The sequence below is a fragment of the Megalobrama amblycephala genome, linkage group LG17 (assembly GCF_018812025.1).
Source record: "Megalobrama amblycephala isolate DHTTF-2021 linkage group LG17, ASM1881202v1, whole genome shotgun sequence".
Classification (NCBI taxonomy): Eukaryota; Metazoa; Chordata; class Actinopteri; order Cypriniformes; family Xenocyprididae; genus Megalobrama; species Megalobrama amblycephala.
In genome coordinates, this window is record NC_063060.1 from 44,997,116 (window position 1) to 45,015,171 (window position 18,056).

Sequence of the window (18,056 nt, forward strand, 5' to 3'; positions counted from 1 at the left end):
ATATATTTCAAATGTTTATTTATTTTAATTTTGATGATTATAACTGACAACTAAGGAAAATCCCAAATTCAGTATCTCAGAAAATTAGAATATTGTGAAAAGGTTCAATATTGAAGACACCTGGTGCCACACTCTAATCAGCTAATTAACTCAAAACACCTGCAAAGGCCTTTAAATGGTCTCTCAGTCTAGTTCTGTAGGCTACACAATCATGGGGAAGACTGCTGACTTGACAGTTGCCCAAAAGACGGCCATTGACACCTTGCACAAGGAGGGCAAGACACAAAAGGTCATTGCAAAAGAGGCTGGCTGTTCACAGAGCTCTGTGTCCAAGCACATTAATAGAGAGGTGAAGGGAAGGAAAAGATGTGGTAGAAAAAAAGTGTACAAGCAATAGGGATAACCACACCCTGGAGAGGATTGTGAAACAAAACCCATTCAAAAATGTGGGGGAGATTCACAAAGAGTGGACTGCAGCTGGAGTCAGTGCTTCAAGAACCACTACGCACAGACGTATGCAAGACATGGGTTTCAGCTGTCGCATTCCTTGTGTCAAGCCACTCTTGAACAACAGACAGCGTCAGAAGCGTCTCGCCTGGGCTAAAGACAAAAAGGACTGGACTGCTGCTGAGTGGTCCAAAGTTATGTTCTCTGATGAAAGTAAATTTTGCATTTCCTTTGGAAATCAGGGTCCCAGAGTCTGGAGGAAGAGAGGAGAGGCACACAATCCACGTTGCTTGAGGTCCAGCGTAAAGTTTCCACAGTCAGTGATGGTTTGGGGTGCCATGTCATCTGCTGGTGTTGGTCCACTGTGTTTTCTGAGGTCCAAGGTCAACATAGCCGTATACCAGGAAGCAGAGCACTTTTTAGAGCACTTCATGCTTTCTGCTGCTGACCAACTTTATGGAGATGCAGATTTCATTTTCCAACAGGACTTGGCACCTGCACACAGTGCCAAAGCTACCAGTACCTGGTTTAAGGACCATGGTATGCCTGTTCTTAATTGGCCAGCAAACTCGCCTGACCTTAACCCCATAGAAAATCTATGGGGTATTGTGAAGAGGAAGATGTGATATGCCAGACCCAACAATGCAGAAGAGCTGAAGGCCACTATCAGAGCAACCTGGGCTCTCATAACACCTGAGCAGTGCCACAGACTGATCGACTCCATGCCACGCCGCATTGCTGCAGTAATTCAGGCAAAAGGAGCCCCAATAAGTACTGAGTGCTGTACATGCTCATACTTTTCATTTTCATACTTTTCAGTTGGCCAAGATTTCTAAAAATCCTTTCTTTGTATTGGTCCTAAGTAATATTTTAATTTTCTGAGATACTGAATTTGGGATTTTCCTTAGTTGTGAGTTATAATCATCACAATTAAAAGAAATAAACATTTGAAATATATCAGTCTGTGTGTAATGAATGAATATAATATACAAGTTTCACTTTTTGAATGGAATTAGTGAAATAAATCAACTTTTTGATGATATTCTAATTATATGACCAGCACCTGTAGTTCCATGAAGAATCTTAAACATCAATGGAACCTTTCCATTGCACAAAAGGTTCTTTATCATAGAAAAGGGTTCTTTAGATTAGTAAAATGCTCTTCACACCAAGAATAAAATGTTCACTGAAAAGCTCTTTAGGGATCCCAAAATCACATATGTACCCTTAAATAGGGCCATATTTGGGGAGACAATTATTGGTGTCTGAAACCATAGTGGACGTTATCGAAGCCGTTGCCAGATTGGGTCAACAATTTCCAGCCCAAAAGCTCACCAAAACCCGTCCACTCCAAGAAAAACCTGGCAAAAACTTTAACTCCAAAATAATGTGATACAATTTTATTGCAATTTCAATCAAGGTTGATAAGCATAATTTTATCTCCTTAAAACAAAATAATAATGACAAAATAAAATAAAAATAAATCAATTTCCCAGAAAAATGGATCAAAACAGGGCAAATACATTAAAGAGAATGAGCAAATATGACTAAAATGCTGTCTAAAAGGCAGTCAAGAAATTAACTAATAACTTTAATCCTCAGAAAAACACATGCATCATTTTCAGTGTCAACAGTAAGAATAAGCCAATTGAAATGCAAAAAGTGGCCAATAATCCCTGGTAAAAATTCCATTCCGGGGGGTAAAATCCACGTTTTTGGCGGGGTTCCCCTGGTAAAATTCACATTCCAGGGGTAAATATCATGTTATTTGGGGTAGCTTCAACACGCGGACATAAAAAACAACCTGCAGCAACAGTGTTAAAAAAAGCATACTTGGCAACACCGATATACAGATACAAATTATTGCACTAAAAATCCATCACTCATGAATAATCGCACCTGCCTGCTATTCGCTGATGGCAAAAAGTGCTTTCTCGTCTGCGACGTCAACACCAACGCCAGCCGACTCTGCAGTGGGCGTGTGTTTAGTAACGTTATGATGACTGATTTTATGGAATACATGCAACCTTGAGTTTTGTTTATTAGCTAATAAGGAATTAAAATCTAGATGTTTGAAAACCACCGAACTGACCCCAAACCAACCCAAATTTTGTCTACCCACCCAATCAAATTCAAAACTGTCCAATCTGGCAACACTGATTATCGAGTGCACTCATTCAATCCCATAATGCACCGCAATAACGAATGTACAACTGATGTACACTCAACGGCTAGAGAATACCCATAATGCACTGTGATGGTCATGCTGAATGAATCCCCGTGTCTCGCCAGAAGATGACGCTCAAAGCTGAACAATCCATCCATCCATCCATCCATCCATTTTCCAGACCGCTGGTCCAATGTGGGTACAGCATAATATCATACAGGTATAAATTCCTTTTTAACTGATTATCAAAATGTTTAATTAAGGTTTATACATGCTAGTTTCCATGACAGAGCATAGGTGGAGTTTGGGTAGAGGGGGCGGGGTTCACTGCCCTCCCAGACAAGCGCCAATGATTTTGTCTGAGCTATGAATATTTTATTTTTCTAAAAATAATAGAATTCATATCTCATTTTATTTGTTTTATCTTATCATTTTAGTATAGAATGAGTAAGGATGAAAAAAAGTTCTAAAAGTTAAATTTTTAGGCTGCTCTGCCTCAGTGGTCTAACAGCACTCGTCAATGTCAAAATGAGTGAGAAGGCCAATCAAATCAAAGAAGGCGGGTCTTACTGTCACAAAGCAACGACAGTTCATGGGAAGATGCAAGTAGATGCAAGTATTAGACAAATGTTTTACGACAGAAATGTCCAGCTGCCATTTTCATATGATTATTAAACAGCAAACACAATCTATGCAAAAGCGACAGGCCCTTCCGGCGCACTCCGAAGTTTTCATTCAATAAGGAATGAGGGTATAGGGGGCGATTTCGAACACAGCTTTAGACTTTATACTGACACCTACTGGTGTGGATGTTGGTTTATGCATAAACGAAAGGTTTTTGGATACCAATTGCAGTATTTGTCACCAGTGATTTAGTCCGCAACCAAAACTCAACTAAAACTGTCAGTAGTATTTGACAGGTCATGTGATCTCGGGGTAAACAACATAAAGTAGAATAAAACAGCTTTTTATGACTGGAATGTCTCATGTGAGTGTACTTTATATTATTTTACAGATTTTTCAAAGTTACAACTGATTTTTTACACATAAACACTTTTCGTGAGCAGCACAGGCAGACCTGTGCACATTATTTCAGAGATTCCCAGAGATTAATATGTTATCCGTGTTATGTTTAGCATTAGTCTAAGACCTCGAATAAGCCGCCTGCATTCTGTTTGTGTATCTGGGCTTTAAAACCAAATCTGTAAGAGATGTTTAGTAATCTTCGAGAGCAAATGTGAGTCATACTTGACAGTACTTTTGATGCATATGCACCATGTTTGTGAGAGTCTCTCTACTCTCTATCTGTGTTTATAGCTGTGTCTGTCCTGGTGTGGGATATTGTGTCATATCTGTGGTCTGTGTGCTATCCTCTTACAGAGATTAACATTCTCATCTCTGTCATTTACTCTTTAATTTACCTTGCCGCACTGTTTCTCATCTCGCAAAACACATCATATGTTCCCAGTCTCATCCCCCCTTGAGTTCTCTGGGAAACAGAAACATGGAAAAGCCAGAGACATTTGCTTGACACTTTAACTTGGGGAGTTGGTGTCGAAAACAGAAACACCACCCATGAGATTCTTTGAAGACTGATCTGTCCACATATGGGAGCAATGAAACAGTGTTGTGCCATAGTCAGTTCAACCCTTAATAGGAAAATTGTACAAAATCAATGTTTCTAGGACAGCGGCATTTATGAACAAAGCTATATGTTTGCAGTAGTGATGTGTGTGTACAGGGCACTTTGGCGGGATGAATTTTATATGTAATATATACATTTTTCAGTTGTAGTCTTTTAAAAAGGCATCTGAAATAATAAACTAAGTGCAATGTAGTTTTGTCAAAAATATCAATACATATCTGAAACTCTTCCAATACTCATTTCCCACAGAATAGACTGACGATACCAGCTGCTCTTTCTCTCTCTCATCTCTCCGACAGCGAGTCGACACACAAACGCCTCGTTTCATTTGCTCCAGATGAATATTGTTGGTGTTACATGGTCTGAATTTCAGCACATATTGCGCATAATTTTACTCGTGAGATTTTGTTCTTCACACTCAAAGTGCGCCACATAAAACCTCCTCTCAGTACTGAATTGAGCTCTTTTTCGCTGCTTATTGCGCTTAAACGGTCAAAGACACACAAAATAATATCAAAATGCCGGTCTTGGTGAGTATTCATGTAAACACAGTCAGTTATGTTTGAAGTGAACATAAACAGTTGAGAAAGAAAACGCATGTGAAACAGTATAATGGATCTTAAAGTGACAGCAGCCTAATAAACCTGCTGACAAATTATGAGAAAATATTATAAATATCTATACAGCAGTTTTCCCCATGGTATCGATGCAGGGATGCAAACAGGTAAGGGGGGGAAAAAGGTGAGAACATTGCATGGGGCAGGAGCATGCTCCGCACTGAATTTTTTTGAAAGATATTTGCTTTACATGCTAATTTGTAGTAACTTGAAGTGTTTTTTATTTATTTTTTATTAACTTATATGTCCAAAACTGTAATTTTTCATGTACAAAATAACATATTGTTGCAAAATTTTATCAAAATCAAGATTGAATACATTTGGTCAAAATCTCATGTTATAAAAGATGAAGTGTTATACAGGCTATTTAAGACAATATTGGCTGATTAGACGACAATACTAATAAAAAAACAAACAAACAAACAAACAAAAAAAAAACTGTAAACTGTTTGCCCTCTCTCTCTTCACCCTTCCCACATCACATTCATAAAATATTACCCTTTATAGACATAGTTTTTAAACTATGTAGTAAATGAAGCACTGTACACTACTTTCTGAAACAACCAGTCAAATTTGGATCTATGCAAATCCCACAGGTGACCTATTTTGATCTCAAAAAGGTGAGTTGTCACTGAAAGTTGAGGAGTTTGCATCTATGATCGATGTCAAAATTGTGGCCAGTGAAAAAAACAGTAAAAAAGTAATATTGTTTAATATAACAGTACATATTATACGATTAATATTGATTATTTGTATATTAGTATTATTACAACTTAAAATAATTGATTTCTATTTTATTATACTGTAAACTGTAATTTATTTCTGTGATCAAAGCTGAATTTTCAGCATCATTACTCCAGTCTTCAGTGTCACATGATCCTTCAGAAATCATTCTAATATGATGATTTGATGCTCAAGAAACATTTCTGATTATTATCACTGTTGAAAAGATAATAATTTTCTTAATTTTTGTGGAAACCGTGATACATTTTTAAATTGAAACAGCATTTATTTAAAATATATTTTTTTTGTAATATTAAAAATGTCTTTAAATTTAATTTTAATGCATTTCAGATGTGATGTTAATAAGTTTAAAATTTCAAAAGCTAAATTTAATACATTTAATGTGTCCTTGCTGAATAAAAGACTTGCAGACACAGGGATGTTATCCATTTCATCTGCCTTGTGTATAATTTACTCTCATGGATAAAGCCAAGGTGATGAAGTTGCCTTGCATTCTCTATAAACACCATGTTGGCAGGATTCAGAGGGAAAAAGAGTTCAAAGTCTCACACCGCAACACTCAAAAATGTATTCCATACACACACACAGTCAAGCAACTTCATGCACAGGTCAAGGGATTGTCGACTTGAGGTCAGCAAAGTTCAAATGGCCTCTACTAAGTATAAATCAAACAAACTTAGTCCTTGTCCTTGGGCGGCAAAAGTAAGAAATGAGGGAGGAGGTGAAAAAGGGAGAAATGGTGTGGCTTTGACAAACAGCCTCACTCTGTTTTCAATTTGTCCTGTCAGAGTTGGAGCGGTGTGTGATGGGAGTGGGTGAAGGAGGGCTTCTAACTCTTCTCACTAATCACATTAGTTCTTACTCAGCCTCTGGCAGCTTTCAGTAGGACGTCCCATTCGAAAATATTGATTCTCTACGGAGAGGTATGATCCAAAATATTGCTCTTGCGAGGAAACGTTATACCCGTTTCTTCAACCGAAAGAGAAAATAAACTGCGGAGGTAGATGTGACACAAACCCCTGCCATGACACAAAATATCTGTCTTTTATCTTTGGGGAACAGGGACTTTTTGTTCAAAGAGCTTGACCTAGATAGAGGAGCTAAAGCACTACACATTTGACAATAATAATAAAGTCATCAAAACTATCAAATAACTCAAAAGGAAGTGTGGGAATTGTATAATGACCGAAAAATGTTAAATAAAAAACTAAGCATTTCTGCCTATTCCATGCTTTAAATTACAGCTCTGCACACGATCAGCCAGTTTCATGAAGTGCTTCATCTAGAGATGCTTTTTAAACCGTATTGAAGGACGCATGTATGATATGCACTCAATGGCTGCTTTTCTTTCATTATGTGGCCCAATTCAGCTATTAAAATTTTTCTATTAAGTTAATTTCAAGCACTTAATTCACAAAGAGTTGAATCAGTCGATGAGTTGAATCAACTCCACAGCAACTACATCAATTTATCCACTAACCATTCAGAAACGTCCAGTTTCATTCTAAAAGTTGTAACTTCTTCCTGAGTCTCTCCATCAGTGTCGACTCCGGTTTGAACAATGTAAGGCTGAACACCGTTACTGACAATCCTCATTTTGGCTGCGTGAGATTCTCCAGCTTTGTTGTTGTTGAGCTGTTAAAGCTCCGCCCTCTTCTGGAAAGGGGGCGGGAGCAGCAGCTCATTTGCATTTAAAGGGACACACACAAAAACGGCGTGTTTTTGCTCACACCCAAATAAGGGCAAATTTGACAAGCTATAATAAATGATCTGTGGGTATTTTGAGCTGAAACTTCACAGATGTATTCTGGGCACATCAGAGACTTATATTACTGCTTGTGAAAAGGGACATAATGGGTCCCCTTTAATTTCTGCACCACCACTGGCAGCAAATTTTATTTATTTATTTATTTATTTATTTTACTAAAATAAGGGCTTAAATTATAAATTGTAATACAAAAAAATAGATTTGCAAACCCATCTAAACTTATAATTTTCTTTCTTCTTTTACGCAGCTCGTGTAAGTGGTCTTGTCCTGGTTTCAGTGGTCACAAGGTGCATTCCAGAGGAAACAGTAGACATGCTCGTTTGACCTCAGGTCTCACCTGGTTGCCAGGCAACAGTGAGGTCTGTCTGTCCCCCTGCAGTGTGCTGTGTCTGAGTCATAATCACAATCACACCAGGGTCAGACTGTCTCACACACACACACAATATATATATATATATATATATATATATATATATATATATATATATATATATATATATTTCCTAGCCAATAGGAAATCGTTTTCTCTTTTTTAAGCATAATCTTTAATACATTTTGAAACAAAAGATGTATGTTTCTTAAAAACAAATCATTTCTGACAGTTTTACTTTCTAGATTAAAATCAAGTATCAAAGAGGGAAAAAAAGTACTTGACATTATGACAACAGTATTTTCACAGCTCAATGTAATAAGCCAACTTATTTTTATGTCTGTTTAAAAAAATAACTTTGTGGTCACGAAGATTTAATTTTCAGCTGGAAAAGAGCGTCTAACATTCAGCGACAGTTCTGGAAGACTGAACTACAATGACATTCCCACCCATGGAAAATCAGAATAAAATAAACCTAAAAAATGAATTTCCCGAGTTGTACTGCAGATTAAATAAATAAAGGCCAGACTTTGAAAATACCTTTATACTGTGACAAGCTTTTTCCCTCGCAGACATCAAAACCCAACGCACCAAACCGTATCATGTCTAATAGCTTGTTTGCTCTGCCGCCACGCTTTGGTCGTCCTCCAAGAACAGATGGCAGGAAAGTCACCGCACTTCGCGTTTTCAGGTTGAGTGTGTGCCCGGGACGGACGCTGGGTCAATCTCTGAGGCCACCGTGGCATCTCTCCCCACTGCCTGCCTTAAATTCAGCCGTTTAGGAACGACAGATGTGAGGAGAGAGGGAAAGGGAAGGTTAAAGAGCAAAGAGCTTAATTTGCTTGGCTGGCTGAGGTCTGTCCTACAGAAACTCGATAGTGGACGCCGGAGAGCGCCGAGCTTTGATGGTTCTCCAACAAATGTTGCTTTCCCATTTAGATTTTATCTATTCATAGGCAAAACAGATTTAAATATTGATAAGCGTAATTGTGATCGCGAGCAGACAATGTTAATTCCAGATAACCTTCAATCAACTAATCCAGATGAAATACAGCCGTCACACAGCTGTTCCGAAACCACATTTTAATAACCTCATGTGCACTCTGAGATGATAATAAGATGACGGGACAATCGCAAGTAGACAATGCTAATTCCAGATAACCTTCACTCTAGAAATGCTGGGTTAAAAACAACCCAAGTTGGGTTAAAATAGACAAACCCAGTGATTGGGTTGTTTTAACCCAGAAATTGGGTTATTTTCACCCAGCAAATGGGTTGTTTAACCCAGCGGTTAGGTTGTTTAACCCAGTAATTGGGTTGTTTTCAACCAGCTTTTGGGTTGTTTTAACCCAGCAAATAGGTTGTTTAACCCAGCGGTTAGGTTGTTTAACCCAGTAATTGGGTTGTTTTCAACCAGCAGTTAGGTTGTTTTAACCCAGCGAATGGGTTGTTTTAAACCAACTGTTGGGTTGTTTTAACTCAGCAATTGGGTTGTTTTAACCCACCAATTGGTTTGTTTTTACCCAGCGAATGGGTTGTTTAACCCAGCGGTTAGGTTGTTTAACCCAGTAATTGGGCTGTTTAAACCAGTGGTTAGGTTGTTTTAACTCAGCAATTGGGTTGTTTAAACAGCGGTTAGGTTGTTTTAACCCAGTGGTTAGGTTGTTTAACCCAGTATTTGGGTTGTTTTCAACCAGCAGTTAGGTTGTTTTAACCCAGCGAATGGGTTGCCTTCACCTAGTGAATGGATTGTTTTAACCCAGTGATTGGGTTGTTTTAAACCAACTGTTGGGTTGTTTTAACTCAGCAATTGGGTTGTTTTAACCCAGCAAATGGGTTGTTTTAACCCAGCAAATGGGTTGTTTAACCTAGCGGTTAGGTTGTTTAAACCAGTAATTGGGTTGTTTTCAACCAGCAGTTAGATTGTTTTAACCCAGCAAATGGGTTGTTTTTTACCCAGCGAATGGGTTGTTTAACCCAGCGGTTAGGTTGTTTTAACTCAGCAATTGGGTTGTTTTTACCTAGCGAATGGGTTGTTTTCAACCAGCTGTTGGGTTGTTTTCAACTAGCTTTTGGGTTGTTTTAACCCTGTGGTTTGGTTGTTTAACCCAGCAATTGGGTTGTTTTCAACCAGCTTTTGTGTTGTTTTAACCCAGCGAATGGGTTGTTTAACCCAGCGGTTAGGCTGTTTAACCCAGCAATTGGGTTGTTTTCAACCAGCAGTTAGGTTGTTTTAACTCAGCGATTGGGTTGCCTTCACCTAGTGAATGGATTGTTTTAACCCAGCGAATGGGTTGTTTAACCCACCAATTGGGTTGTTTAACCCAGCGATTGGGTTGCTTTCACCTAGCGAATGGGTTGTTTAACCCAGCAGTTATGTTGTTTTAACCAAACATTTTGGTTTTCAACCAGTTGTTGGGTTGTTTTAACCCAGCGACTGGATTAAATATTTAGTCAACCTGCTGGGTAGTTTTATTTAACTTAAATATTGTTTAAAAGTTATTGTATTGCTTGCTTAAAATGAACCCAAATTATGTTGGAAATTAACATTTATTAATAAGTTTAATGAATAATAATTAAACAATAAATATTTATTAAATTACTTATTGATAAATGTACACCTTTTGATTATTATTGTTGCCTCTAGTAATTATGTGTCTGATTTTTAATTTCTAACATATTTTGGGTTCATTTTAAGCCAGCCATATAGTAATTTTTAAACACTAGTTGAGTTAAATAAAACATGTAACCCAATCGCTGGGTTAAAACAGCCCAATCGCTGGGTTTGTCCATCATGGCTTGTTTTTAACCCAGAGTGTTCAGTCAACTAATCCAAATGAAATAAAGCCGTCACACACCTGTTCCAAAGCCCCATTTTAATAACCTCATGTGCACTATGAGATAATAATAAGATTGGGGATCCAGCAGGTCGCTTGGGGGTCAGAGGTCAGAGGTCACATACTCAGTTTGTGTTGTCAGAGTGAGTGCGACTGAAAGCGCTAGACACTGCCTGCCGTTCGCTGGTTTAATAAGGACGGCGTCTAGCTGATCAAAGGTAATGTTGTTTTGCAGGTGTTGTTGACTGGATGAAGATGCGCGTCTGCGCTTCAGTGGGTGTATCACGCGATGGTTGTTTACACACATGGGACACGGATGGCAGGTCTGCAAACATTCTGTTTGAGCAAATATAAACAAGTTTTTTTTTCTTTTTCTGTGTGTGTCCTTTGAGCTGGAGAACAAAAATGAGGAGTTAAAAAAAGAGAGAAGAAAAGAGCAAAGAAAGGATGATCAAAGCCAGAAAGACGCGTTTGAACTGCTGTGGGAGGGGAAAATACGCCTGTCTGCCTCATGTAGGTGGACACCGCAGAAAACCTTCCCAGCATGCCATGTGCTTCCCACTGAACACTGTTACACAAGCTCATCTGTGTTATAAACTACAAGTTTGTATTCGTATGTGAACAGAAACCTGCATTTTGGTGTCATGCAATGCCAAAATTACTCATATAGACAGGGCCTTACAAACAGCTAGTTTAGCAGGTATATATTTCAAGCCTGGTTGCTATGGTTACCTCGCCAAATGAGGTAACTGTAGCAACAGTACACAGCTTTCCATTGTGTGAAGTTTTAGGTGGGTGAGCCTACATTGATAAAGAATGACAAATCCTGTGATTATTATGTTGGCTTGATCTACTATTTAAGTTCAATCTTCTTCTTCTGAGACTAAATGTTAATCAGTATCTCCTCCAAGCTACAACCATCAAACTCGGCTCAGATCTTCAGACTGTTCTGACTCGGTGTGCTATATGTTTTCTAACTGATCCGACGTACGATTTTTGTTAAACGGACGATCAAATCTCTGAAAAGTCCCGTAGACGTGTATTGAGGGGGTCAAAACTTTTGTGCAATAAAACTTATAGAGTATTTAAGCTATCGCTAGCAAAGCTTAATGACTATCCTAGGACAACATGCTAAAACAAGCTAGCATCATGTTAATTCATGCTATCAATGTGCTAAAACATGCTAGCAAAATGCTAGTTCAGGCTAACAAAATGCTAATTCATGCTAGCAACATGTTCATTCATGTTAGTAATGTGTTAAAACATGCTAATTCATGCTATCAACATGCTAAAACATGCTAATTAATGCTAGCACTGTTCTAAAACATGATAGCAACATGCTAATTCATGTTAAAAAATGCTAAATCATACTAGCAACATGCTATTCCTGTTAGTAATATATGCTAAAATTTTCATATGGCTTTCTCAAGCCAACATCAAAGTTTTTTTCTATGAACTTTTCAATCTAGATTCTCATATTATATTATATATTTACATATCTCAAATAATAAAAACATAGTACGTTGCTTTATATATATTTATATTATATATATATATTTTTTAATCTTGTTTTAGAAATATACAGTATAAATATAAATTTGATGTTTTATCTATATAAATATCTTATATATTATTATTATATATTATGATGTTATACACACACACACACACACACACACACACACACACATATGCATATATATATATATATATATATATACAGTACAGTCCAAAAGTTTGGAACCACTAAGATTTTTAATGTTTTTAAAAGAAGTTTCGTCTGCTCACCAAGGCTACATTTATTTAATTAAAAATACAGTAAAAAACAGTAATATTGTGAAATATTATTACAATTTAAAATAACTGTTTTCTATTTGAATATATTTCACAAAGTAATTTATTCCTGTGATCAAAGCTGAATTTTCAGCATCATTACTCCAGTCTTCAGTGTCACATGATCCTTGAGAAATCATTCTAATATGCTGATCTGCTGCTCAAGAAACATTTAATGTGTACAATTGTACAAAATATTTGTGTACAATATTTTTTTCAGGATTATCTGATGAATAGAAAGTTCAAAAGAACAGTGTTTATCTGAAATCTAATCTTTTGTAACATTATAAATGTCTTTACTGCCACTTTTGATTGATTTAATGCATCCTTGCTGAATAAAAGTATTCATTTCTTTAATTTCTTTAAAAAAAATAAAAATAAAAATTCTTACTGACCCCAAACTTTTGAACGGTAGTGTATAATGCTACAGAAGCTTTGTATTTCAGATAAATGCTGTTCTTTTGAACTTTCTATTCATCAAAGAATCCTGAAAAAAAGTACACAACTGTTTTCAACATTGAAAATAATCATAAATGTTTATTGAGCAGCAAATCAGCATATTAGAATGATTTCTGAAGGATCATGTGACACTGAAGACTGGAGTAACGATGCTGAAAATTCAGCTTTGCATCACAGGAATAAATTACTTTGTCAAATATATTTAAATAGTACACAGTTATTTTAAATTGTAATAATATTTCACAATATTACAGTTTTTTACTGTATTTTTAATTAAATAAATGTAACCTTGGTGAGCAGACGAAACTTCTTTTAAAAACATTAAAAATCTTAGTGGTTCCAAACTTTTGGACTGTACTGTATATATATATATATATATATATATATATATATATATATATATATATATATATATATATATATATATATATATATATATATATTCAAATTTGTTAATTTGTCAAAAATGTAGATTAGATAGATAAAAAAAAATCATGAGGGAAAAAGTAAACACAAAGTTATTAATTTTCAGTTAATATTTTAACATTTTCCTTTAAAAAATGTGTAATTTTAGCAAATATTATCCTAATGTAATGCTTAATATTTTTCTCACACAGTGTAATATGTGTTTTATAGGCTATTGTGGCAAAACCCCTGCTCTAATAAACCCCATTCTGATGTATATATGATACCAGAGAGGAAAATCACAGCAACAGATCACGTGAGGAAATGTCAGTGTACTTGAGCACTCCCACAGGCACTGTTTCCCGTCATAAAATGGATGTTTTCTTTCCTAGAGAGTCGTTAAAGAAATCATAAAGATACTAAACGAGCCTTAATCAAAGGCAGAGCGTTTTCTCGTTATTTTATTTCTAATATGATTTTAGTGATTAGCAGATCTTAAGGTCAATTGCGGTTTTGGCGGGACGTGGTGCCGAGATCCAGCCCTGACTCGCTTTCCTGGCAGCCTGCCTGCAATAACAAGTCAGCATTTTAAGCAAACCCTAAAACCGCATCTCATTTGGGTTTATAACCCAATATAAGGAAACTTGGTCGTCACCCAACATTTCATTCCTGGTTTCCGTCAGGCCGATAAGAAAGGTGATGGGAGGGAAATACCTGAGTCCGAACACCATGACTAGCTGAACATTATTAGGTGAAGACGGAACCCAGTATCCAGTAACTTCATTTACAGTAGACACATGTATGTGGACACTTAAAGGGCATCATTTACTCATACTAATGTGGAACAAGAAGATATTTAAAGAAAAAAAATGGATGTGCTCTTTTTGTTGGATATATGGTCCCATTGACTTTCATTGAGGGGGTCAAAACTTTGTACAATAAGACATAGATTATTTAAGCTGTTTATCACTAGCAAACCTTAATGACTATCCTAGGACAACATGCTAATTCATGCTAACACCATGTTAAATCATGCTATCAACATGCTAATTCATGTTAACAACATGTTAAATCATGCTATCAACATGCTAATTCATGGTGACACCATGTTAAATTATGCTATCAACATGCTAATTAATGCTAACAACATGTTAAATCATACTATCAACATGTTAATTCATGTTAACAACATGTTAAATCATGCTATCAACATGCTAATTCATGTTAACATGTTAAATCATACTATCAACATGATAATTGATGCTAACAACATGTTAAATCATACTATCAACATGCTAATTCATGCTAACAACATTTTAAATCATGCTATCAACATGCTAATTCATGCTAACACCATGTTAAATCATGCTATCAAAATGCTAATTCATGCTAACAACATGTTAAATCATACTATCAACATGATAATTCATGCTAACAACATGTTAAATCATGATATCAACATGCTAATTCATGCTAACACCATGTTAAATAATGCTATCAACATGCTAATTCATGCTAACATGTTGAATCATACTATCAACATGATAATTAATGCTAACAACATGTTAAATCATGCTATCAAAATGCTAATTCATGTTAACATGTTAAATCATACTATCAACATGATAATTCATGCTAACAACATGTTAAATCATACTATCAACATGTTAATTCATGTTAACAACATGTTAAATCATGCTATCAACATGCTAATTAATGCTAACATGTTAAATCATACTACCAACATGCTAATTCATGCTAACACCATGTTAAATCATGCTATCAACATGCTAATTCATGCTAACATGTTAAATCATACTATCAACATGATAATTGATGCTAACAACATGTTAAATCATACTATCAACATGCTAATTAATGCTAACAACATGTTAAATCATACTACCAACATGCTAATTCATGTTAACACCATGTTAAATCATGCTATCAACATGCTAATTCATGCTAACATGTTAAATCATACTATCAACATGATAATTGATGCTAACAACATGTTAAATCATACTATCAACATGCTAATTAATGCTAACAACATGTTAAATCATACTACCAACATGCTAATTCATGCTAACAACATGTTAAAACATGATAAATCATGCTATCAACATGCTAATTCATGCTAACAACATGTTAAAACATGTTACTAACATGTTAAATCATACTAGCACCATGTTAAGTCACGTTAACAACGTTAAATTATGCTAAATCATGCTATCAACATGTTAATTAATGCTAACATGTTAATTAATACTAACATGTTAAAACATGCTAAATCGTGCTAGCAACATGTTAACTAAAGCTTAAATGTTAACATGCTAAATCATGCAAGCAAAATGATAATTCATGCTAGCAATGTGCTTAAAAATGCTAGCAATGGGGTAAAACATGTTACCAACATGTTAAATCATACTAGCACATGCTAATTCATGCTAACAACATGTTAAAACATGTTAAATCATGCTATCACATGCTAATTAATGCTAATAACATGTATGTTAAAAAATGCTAAATCATGCTATCAACATGTTAATTAATGCTAACAACATGTTAAAACATGCTACATTGTGCTAGCAACATGTTAATTAATGCTAGCAATGTGCTTAAACATACTAGCAATGTGGTAAAAAAAAAGTTAAAAAAAAATGTTTAGAAAAATGCTAAATTGTGGTAGGTGCATGCTACAGTAAATCATTAAATGTTTGGAATGTCATGAGGTTGAGTAAATGATGACAGCATCTTAATTTTTTGAAGTGGTACTAAACTGCAGTGGAAAAGCAAACCGAGCCAAAGTAAAGCGAGCCGAGCCGTGCCAAGTCGTAGCTCCAATAGAACGCCATTAGAATATATTTTAAATAGCTTTCAAGCTACAACTCGGCTCAGTCCTTCAGACTATTCTGACTGTGTATGCTGTATCTTTTCTAACTGATCTGACATACGATTTTCATTAATGATCAAAACTATTAAAAGTCCCATAGACTTTCATTGAGGTGGTCAAAACTTTTGTACAATAAGACTTTGAAAGCTAATGACTATCCTAGGACAACATGCTAATTCATGCTAACAACATGTTAAAACTAAGGTGAACATACATCCTCTTTTTCATGTCCTGGCCAGGATTACTAAATTGCCTAAAATGTCCCAGTTTTGGCTTTGTTTTCATACTCGCTGAAGGTAATGACTGAAAAGTCATTTGTCCAATACCATTTTAGGCTATTTAGAAATCCTGGCCAGGACATGAAAAAGAGGACGTATGGTCACCCTATTAAAACATGCCAGCAACATGCTCATTCATGCTAACAACATGCTAATTCATGCTAACAAAATGCTAACAACATTAAAACATGTTAGCAAAATGCAAAATCATGCCAGCAACATGCTCATTCATGCTAACAACATTAAAACATGCTAGCAACATGCTAAATCATGCTAACAACATGCTAATTAATGCTAACAACATTAAAACATGCTAACAACATTAAAACATGCAAGCAACAAATGCAAAATCATGCTAGCAACATGCTAATTCATGCTAATAACGTGCTAGTGAAATGTTAAAACATACTATCAACATGTTAAATCATGCTAACGACATGTTAATTCATGCTAGCAATGTGCTTAAACATGTTAGCAACATGTTAATTCATGAGAGCAATGTGCTTAAACATGTTAGCAATGTGGTAAAACATATTAACAACATGTTATATCATACTAGCACCATGCTAATTTATGCTAATAACATGTTAGAACATGTTAAATAATGCTAGCAAACATGCTAATTAATGCTAACATGTTAAAACATGCTAGAAAAATGTTAAATCATGCGAGCAACATGCTAATTCATGTTAGCAATGTGCTTAAACATGCTAGCAACATGCTAATTCATGCTAGCAATGTGCTTAAACATGCTAGCAATGTGGTAAAACATGTTAGCAACATGCAAAATCATACTAGCACCATATTAATTCATGTTAACAATGTGCTAAAACATGTTAGCAGCATGCTAATTAATATTAACAACATTAAAACATGCTAGCATTACAAATATGACAACATTTTGTGCACAGACCTCCGCGTTTAAATCACATTCCGAAATCACATTCCTGGAGCACCTCTATACGACTGAATAGAGCACTTTCGCTTTCACGATTAAAGGGGCAGGGGCTCAATTTTAGGCTATTAAATCCTGGCCAGGACATGAAAAAGAGGACGTATGGTCACCTTATTAAAACAAGTTAGCAACATGTTAAAACATGCTAGCAACATACTAATTCATGCTAGCAATGTGGTAAAACATGTTATAAAAATACTAAATCACTCAAGGTTTGGAATGTCATGAGGTTGAGTAAATGATGACAGCATCTTAATTTTTTGAAGTGGTACTAAACTGCAGTGGAAAAGCAAACCGAGCCAAAGTATCTCAAATCTCAAGTCACATTTTAATGCATTAGATACAAAATATCAAACCAAACAAATGATGCTAGAACTTTTCACAAAACTAATCCCACGTTTTTTAGCCATTAGCCAGGTGTAGTTCATCACATTAACTATGGACATGTTTCACTAATGTTTGACAACCAGAAAGCGTCCAAATGCTTTCAGTCTTAACTTTAATACAATGTATTCATTGTTTTATAATTGTAAACCTAACAAACGTCATTTTGTGAAATGTTTTGCTTGAAAAGTGTAATTGTATTCTTTCAGTCTTAATTGTTTTTTCAAGCATCCAAATGCTTTTTTTGGGGG